This window comes from Petaurus breviceps, unplaced genomic scaffold, assembly GCF_028583685.1.
Source record: "Petaurus breviceps papuanus isolate PSGF00001 unplaced genomic scaffold, PetGlider_PUasm1.0 91133, whole genome shotgun sequence".
Taxonomy (NCBI): Eukaryota; Metazoa; Chordata; class Mammalia; order Diprotodontia; family Petauridae; genus Petaurus; species Petaurus breviceps.
In genome coordinates, this window is record NW_027187419.1 from 77291434 (window position 1) to 77299545 (window position 8112).

General features: G+C 40.5%; 1 pseudogene; it reads left to right on the top strand.

Moving 5' to 3' along the window:
* The first annotated feature begins 579 nt into the window (after window positions 1-579).
* On the top strand, window positions 580-3137 carry LOC138155144 (PX domain-containing protein kinase-like protein pseudogene; annotated as a pseudogene).
* Window positions 3138-8112: the final 4975 nt, after the last annotated feature.

Here is an 8112-nt window from a genome sequence, read left to right on the forward strand (position 1 = left end):
ATTATCATTTTATAAAACTGAGAGAAGCAGAGGAGGGTAAAATAAATTTAAAGAAAGCTTGGCAAGATTTCTGACTTAGCAAAGTCATCTGAAGAATATTCAATGATGAGGATGGAAAGAGGATTATAAAAAGAAGAAATGGAAAACTTTCAGGAAAAAAAAGTTTGAAAAATTTTCTCCTTCAAGGATAATGTAACTCTCCAAATTGGGCCCTAAAATAACAATTCCTAGAATGCTTCTGACAGAGAGAGGAATGGCTCCGAAGAGAGCAATGATGACAAAAGCAACCAGATTGGGCCAAGTAAATCCAGGGGGAATCTATACTGGAAGTTATTTGATTGTGAAAGCATAAGATACAAGGTATCTTGCTGTGGGAATTCTCTCCATCAATGTAGATCAAAACCTATCTTCAACTTAGTTAAATCTAAGGAAGTTTTCTGAGATACATAGGGTTTAGTGACTTGTTTAGGGCTTCAGCTAATGTTTCAAAGGTGGTATTTGAATTTAATCCTACTGAGTCAGGGTAGGTGGAGATTGGCAGCTGTTGGCCTGCAGAGGAGAAGGTCCACAAAGGCCTTCATGGAGAAGCCTCCAAAGACAAAGTACTGCTGATCATACCACCAGCTAAGAATGGAGCTGGAGTCTAAACTCACACAGAATACATCATTCTTATGCAAAGAGGAATTTCCCTAACAGATGGCAGATTGTGGGAAGATAAGTGACTAACTTTCTCAACAGCAGTTTGTTGATTCCAGGTCTAAGTCTACCTCTTCCTTCCCCAAAATTGTTTGACAATATGGATCATGAGTTCATAACAGAAAGAACTTCAGAATATCTCAGTGTTAGCCGCACAAATATATATATTGTCTAATTGTGAACTGGTTAAGAAATTCTGCAAATTATACTGAAATTGCAGCAGGTTTAGGTGTACTTTCAATGGAAACCAAAGTGGAGGGTGATGGAATGAATGGAAGGTCTAGGATACAGTAGAGGTACTTCTTAATGATGTCAACCATTACTAAGTTCATTCTTAGGAAGAAGGACAAAATTAGGCTGCATGTGAGTGTTTATTTCTCTCAAAGCTTGTGGAACATGCATGGAAATTCATTGTAGGCAATGAACTCGAGGATGGACAGACAAAAGAGACCTTATATCTTCAGATCAATTCCCTCTCACCCCTCCCTCCCTTCCTGGCTCAGGATGTCTATGTCAACTAAAATTATAGTCTTCATATGTGTTAAAAAGGAATTGTCTTAATTGGATAGGTTGTAAATACAGTAAGAGAGTAGAAGTTACAAAGTGTCAATTGAAATTATAGATCCAGGATATCTGTGTTTCTTCTATCATTAATGTGACATGATATAACATAACATAGCATATGTCCATGAAATGCTAAGATAAGAACAGTCCCATTATTCAAGATAGTATTCGGTTCAAGGTGCCTTGTGCTTGGTAGTCATGAACAGAAGAATGCTCCTGGTCAGCTTCATCTGGTCTTGCAGTTGCTGACACAGGAAGGGGCATTTGGGGTTCACACAGAGAGCAAAGCATGTCTGTTATGCCAGAGCACACAAAGCATTATGGTAGGCTAAGCTCAGAGTGGGCCAAAATGTCTCTCCTAATTGACCAACCCATGTTTTAGGCTTTCCTCAGGTCTTGCGGGTTCAAATTAGCTTGGGAAGGAGTCTACAATGAAGAAACCATGAAGAAAATCAGTTCAGAGTAAGCTGGTCTGACCTTGTTCCTGACAAGTGCCTGTCAGACAAGCATTTTCAATGGATAATGGAATGCCTTCTTTCTTGTTTTCACCCTTTACCCAGTCACCTTTGCTAGAGCCAGTGAATCCTCCACTTTGGTCATTAGGAAATTCAGTGGGCAAATTACTTAACACTGTTTGCCACAGTTTCCTCATCTGTAAAACCAGGTGGGAAAACCATTCCAGGATCTTTGCCAAGAAAATCTAAATTGTATCATGAACAGTCAGACAGTGAAAAATGACTGAGACCATTTAATGAAAAAGAAACACTAAAGGACCTCATCTACAAGGCAAAACCAAAAGGCCCCGTCCATTCCTGAAGAAATATCTCAATTCTAAGAAGTTAGAGGGTCTTGAACTCCAGCAAATAAAAAAAATGTGAATGACAAATATTAGTGATTAAAGTTTCTCCGTGAAAAGGAGTTTCCATATAGACATCTTCATTCTTCCAATGTGATGCTGTAGTGTCAATTGCTGGATCTCAAGAATTTCTTGTTGGGATTCCCTTCTATCGATCCTATTTTTCACAATTTAGGAAAATTAACATATTAAAAAGTGTGACTGCCCACTGCTTCAGATACTTACTCAATGAAATGACTTGCAATCAGCACCCTGACTCAGTACCAGTGCACGGATTCACTCCAGCACCCTCTGAAGCTCCAGGGGGAGTTGCTAAAATCCTTGTTGTCTCAGGCAGCCTGTAAGAATGGTATGATTATGGTCTCTTGCCTCTTACAGATGCCACTATTCAGTGATGTTTTATTAACAAATTCAGAGAAGCCACAGTTTGAGATCCTCACAAAGTTGAAAGAGGCATTGAAAATCTCCAAAGAATGCAGAGAGAAAAAGCCTACTGAAGAGCAGAAACTGATTCACCAATATTGGAGATTGACAAGGGCTAAGTTACACTATGGCTCCGGGGAAGAGAAGAGAAAAAGAAAGGTTTTAGCCCTGAAGAAATCAAAATGCTCTGCATTTGAAAGCGGTGAAACCAATCGACCCAGAGCAGCAACTCAGTTCAGCAGGATCTAGTGCAAATTCCCTACTGACACCCCCATCTTTTCCAACTCCACCCCCTGAAGCAGGCAGGTAGATATAACCACCCCCCTCATACTCCCCCTTCAATCAAGGGTTCCTATTAACTCCCTTACCACCCCCACACCCCACAACGCCTCAGGCACTGATGGATGCACCAATATCTTCACTCTTTCCACCTACCAGTCTAGGTGGCTTAATTTGCTCCATTCAAAATTTTCAAAAAGGTACTTTGAAGAAAGTGGAAACCTGTGATTACAATGCCCCAGAATCTGCTGAAGTTGCCATATTTAATGTTTTTTGTCCTTTTGACATACCCCTTCTCACTCCCACACATTCACTTTGAATGACTGAGTCAAGAGGGTAGTATTGGGCATATGTCCACCCAAGAGAGTCTTTTTGGAAATGATGCAGCAAGGAGTCTGATGGTGAATGGCAACTTGGCTAGGCCCCCTCCCCCCTCCAGATCTTTTAGAGTTGTCAATAGTTCTACCCACTGAATAAGGAAGCAGACCAATAGTGACAATTCTCAGATCTTGACAGCAAATGTACTTTGTGTTGGGATGCTTCCTTCCCTTGTAAAGAGAGCAACAGCGAAATAAATACGCAGTGAATACTTTGTCTCTCCCAAAGTACCTTCTAGGCTCTTAGACATACCTTCCATTTTTCTTGACCCCAAAGCATAGCTCATGGTTGATTTTAGAAGACAACCTAAACTTTTGATTAACCCTTAAAAATGGTGGATGTCTTCTGTGAATTTTAACAGGGATACTGCCTAGAATTTGGGATTGTTTGGTTTAAACATCCCCCTCTAGGCTCTTGTATCAGAGACCCTAACCTAAATTGCCTACTCAGAGACCTCTCAAAGTGAAGGTAGAAAGTTTTATTAGTCTTGTGAGAAGCAGGCAGTCCAGTCTCTGGAATAATGCCTAGGAGAGGAGGCAGAGGTACAGAAGCAGAAACTGGGTTAAATAAGCAAGGGTTACCCGCCCCTCCCAAACATTAACCTAATTATTACTAATGAGGCTCTAATTTGTTAAATAACATATATAATGCATGAGTTCCATTATGCAAGCACAGTGACAACCTCAGAATACTGAACCCCCTTCAGTCTAACCTAGATACACCCTTATCTGGGCCTGAGAGCCCCAAGGCCACTGTCTGTTTCCTGATTGGTCAAATCCATCTGCTGCTGCCAGCTCCTTCCATTCTACATTATTTCATTGTAGTATTATCTAGGAGTTCTCTGGGAACTGGGGACTTAAATTCTTCCCAAGGCTACTGCCTCAACTCTTCCCAAGGCTACTGTCTGGTACTTTTTATCAGTAGTTTTGTTCAGCAATTCTTGCAGTTCTATAGACACTTAACCCTTTGCTACCTCTCACACTACCATTCCTTTCCCCCAACTAAAAACACCTCTAATTTGGTCTCAATAGTTAATCCAATCAATTGTATTAATACTCTTACATTACCTTGATATACACAATGACTTACATATATGGGGAAATAATACTGACTTTAGTTACAAAATACAAGGAAGTAATAAGAATGTATATATGATATTCAGAATGGAGAAACTTCACTGCAAGTCATTCCATACACTCTAAATTGCCACTTTCAATTAGAATTTTTTGTAAAAGGGACAAGAGAATATTAATGGGATCCATTAGACAGGGAACACTTCTAACATTTTGTATTTAATGAAGATTGGGAATCACCTTCCTGATCTTCATAAAGCAAGAGGTAAGCTCATTACTTAGAAAGTTTTACCAGTGCAAACAAAGTGTGATTCGAATTCAATGGGCAGGAATCATGGAGATGAAAGGTAAAGTGCTATGCTATGTAGTGGAGAGATCCCTGACCTCAAATTGTCATATAGTGGAACAAATGCTAGATTCATAGTCAGAAAGCTGTGTGGGTTCCCATGGCAACTCTGTCATTTATTACCTATAGTGACATTGATCAAATCACATCGTCACTGTCCCTTAATTTCTTCAAGTATAAAATCATAGTCTTGAACTATCAGAAGTATAAAACTACCAGATCAAAATGCAATTAGGAAATGTGTAATAAAATGGATAAACCATAATATTAAAAAATCATGCTAATTTGAGGTTTTCTAAGTCAATATGCAGCCAAGAAGGATCTCTTTCTATTTGAGTTTGATGCCACTGTAGCAGATGACCTCTAAGATACATTTTTTTCTCTCTCTAAAATACTATCTGTGATTTAAGGACTAGTAATCAAATCTAATCAATCAATCAATCACTAAACACTGATTAGGTGCCTACTATATGTCAGGCATTGGGCTAGACACTGGGGATAAAAAAAAGAGACAAAATACAGTCCCTGTCCTCAAGGAGCTTACAATCGAACAGGGTAGACAACATTCAAACAAATATATACAAAGAAAACTATATAAAGGATAAGTAGGATGTATATAGCAGACAGAAGCACTAGAATTACAAGTTGGAGGACACTTCTTGTAGAAAGGGGAATTTTAGTTGGAACTTAAAGGGAGCCAAGGAGTACAGAAGTCAGAGGGGAAGAGGAAGAGGGCTTCACTAATGAGAGGAATGCCTGCAGAAAATGTCAGGGGCAGGGCGGAGTCAAGATGGCAGAGTAGAAGCACGACCTCCAAGTGGCTCCAGCTTCCATCTTCCCCAATCAATGTAAAAAGGGGACTCTGAACAAACTTTGGAGCCTCAGAACCCACAAAATGACACAGAGAAGCTAACCTCCCACTGAGGACAGCCCAGCAGGCTGGCAGGAACAGGCCAGCGCAGAGCTCTAGGAGCCTAGCCCAGGCCCCCAGGAGCCAGAGGTTTTAGCCCCAGGGTGGGCCTCACCAGCTGAAGACCAGAGAGACCCCAGATCACCAGCAGCTGTGGTGATCCAGAATTATCAACACATAGATGCGAAGGACAAAGTGAGAGGTCAGTGCAATCTGGACTTCAGGACCCAGTAAGTGGGAGTGCCTCAGCTTTTGCCCCTAGAGTGAGAAGCCACTGAGATGTCTGGCACAGCCAGCCAGTGCCACATGGCAGCTTCAGCTTCTGGCCTGAAGAGTGTAGGGGGACCAAGTGACCAGCCTGAGGGGTCATCGCTCTTGCTTTAAGCTTCTTGGATCTGGATTGTGGTCTAGGTTGGAGGTCCTGGGGTGTGTGACCAGCTTGCCAGAGTGTGTGGAGGCTTCCAAGAGGGCACCCAACTAATACCTCTGGCAGGTGAGAAAGCTCAGCTTTTGGGATGAAAGTTCCCCTGTCTGGTGTCAGAGTCCTACTGTGGCAAAAAGCCTAGGGGACAAGTGACTGAGGGGCGACATGACCAGGCAAAGGAAACAAAGCAAACAGAAGATTTCAACATTTGATTCCTATTTTGGGGACAAAAAGGAGCAAAGCATGGAACAGGAGGAAGATAGTGAAGTCAGAACTCCCGCAACAAAAGCTTCAAAGGAAAATATGAGCTGGTTACAGGCCATAGAGAACCTTCAGAAGCAGACAAGAGAAGTGGAGGAAAAATTGGGAAGAGAAATGAGAACAATGCAAGAAAATTACGAAATGAGAGTCAACAGCCTGACCGAGGAAAATCACAGCTTAAGAAATAGAGTAACTCAAATGGCAAAAGAGGCTCAAAAAGGCAATGAGGAGAAGAATGCCTTAAAAAGCCAAATTTGCCAGATGGAAAAGGAATCTCAAAAGCTCACTGAGGAGAATCATTCATTCAGAATTAGATTGGAGCAAATGGAAGCTAATGACTTTATGAGAAATCAAGATATTCTTAAACAGATCCAAACAAATGAAAGAATAGAAGGCAATGAGAAATATCTCATGGGAAAAACTACTGACCTGGAAAATAGATCCAGGACAGATCATTTAAAAATTATTGGACTACCTGAAAGCCATGATCAATGTAAGAACCTAGAAATCATCCTCCAGGGAAGTTCTCAAGGAAAACTGCCCTGATGTTTTAGAACCAGAGGGCAAAATAGAGGTTGAAAGAATCCACCCATCACCTCCTGAAAAAGATCCTAAAAAGAAAACTCCTAGGAATATTATAGCCAGGTTCTGGAATTCCCAGATCAAGGAGAGAATATTACAAGCAGCCAGGAAGAAAAAATTTGAATATTGTGGAAATACAATCAGGATAACCCAGCAACTGGCAGCTTCTACACTGAGGGATGGAAGGGCTTGGAATATGATATTCTGGAGGTCAAAGGATCTGGGATTAAAGCCAAGAATCACCTACCCAGCAAAACTGAGTATCATGTTTCAGGGGAAAATATGGTCATTCAGTGGAATAGAGGACTTTCAAGCATTCTTGATGAAAAAACCAGAGTTGAATAGAAAATTTCACACAAGAAGCAAAAGAATCATGAGAAGGTAAACAGGGAAAAGGAATTATAAGGAATTTATCAAAGCTGAACTATTTACATTCCTACATGGAGAAACAGTAATTGTAACTGATGAAACTTTTCTCAGTATGAAAATAGTTGAAGGGAATATATATATGTCTATATGTGAGGGTATATGGGCATATGAATACATATGTGAATGTGTGTATATATGTTTACAGGTATACATAGAGGGCACAGGACCAATTTAATAGGAAGAGATGATACTCAAAAGGTGAAATTAAGAGGTGAGAGAGGAATATAATGAGAGGAGATTGGGAGAGACAGAATGGGGTAAACTATCTCCTATAGAAGAGGCAAGGGAAAATGGTTACAATGGAGGAGAAGAATAGGAAGGCAAAAAGGAATGGGTCAATCTTACTCTCATTGAATTTGGCTTGGGGAGGGAATGAAATACATACTAAATAGTGTATCTCACTACTACGGGACAGTAGGGGGGCAGGGGATGAGAGGGGGGATGATAGAAGGGAGGGCAGGCTTGGGGGGAGGGACATTGGAAGCACCCACTTTTGAAAAGGGATGGGATCAAAATAGAGAATAGAACAAGTGGGAGGTGGGATAGGAGGGAGAGAAATATATTTAGTCTTTTACAATATATCTACTTTTTTATTATTTTGCAATAGCTACACATGTACAACCTATAATGAACTGTTTATCTTCCCAGTAATTGTGGGTGACAAGGGAGGAAGTGAATGAATCTGGAATTCAAAGTTTTAAAATCAAATGTTTAATACATATATATATATATATACACTATTATTAATACTATTTTACATGTAATTGGGAAATAAGATATACAGGCACTGGGGCATAGAGATTCACCATGCCCTACTGGAAAAGCTGAAAGGGGTATGGGAGAAAATATGGGAGAGAGCACATTGGAGGAGGATTGGAGTCCTGTGGGACT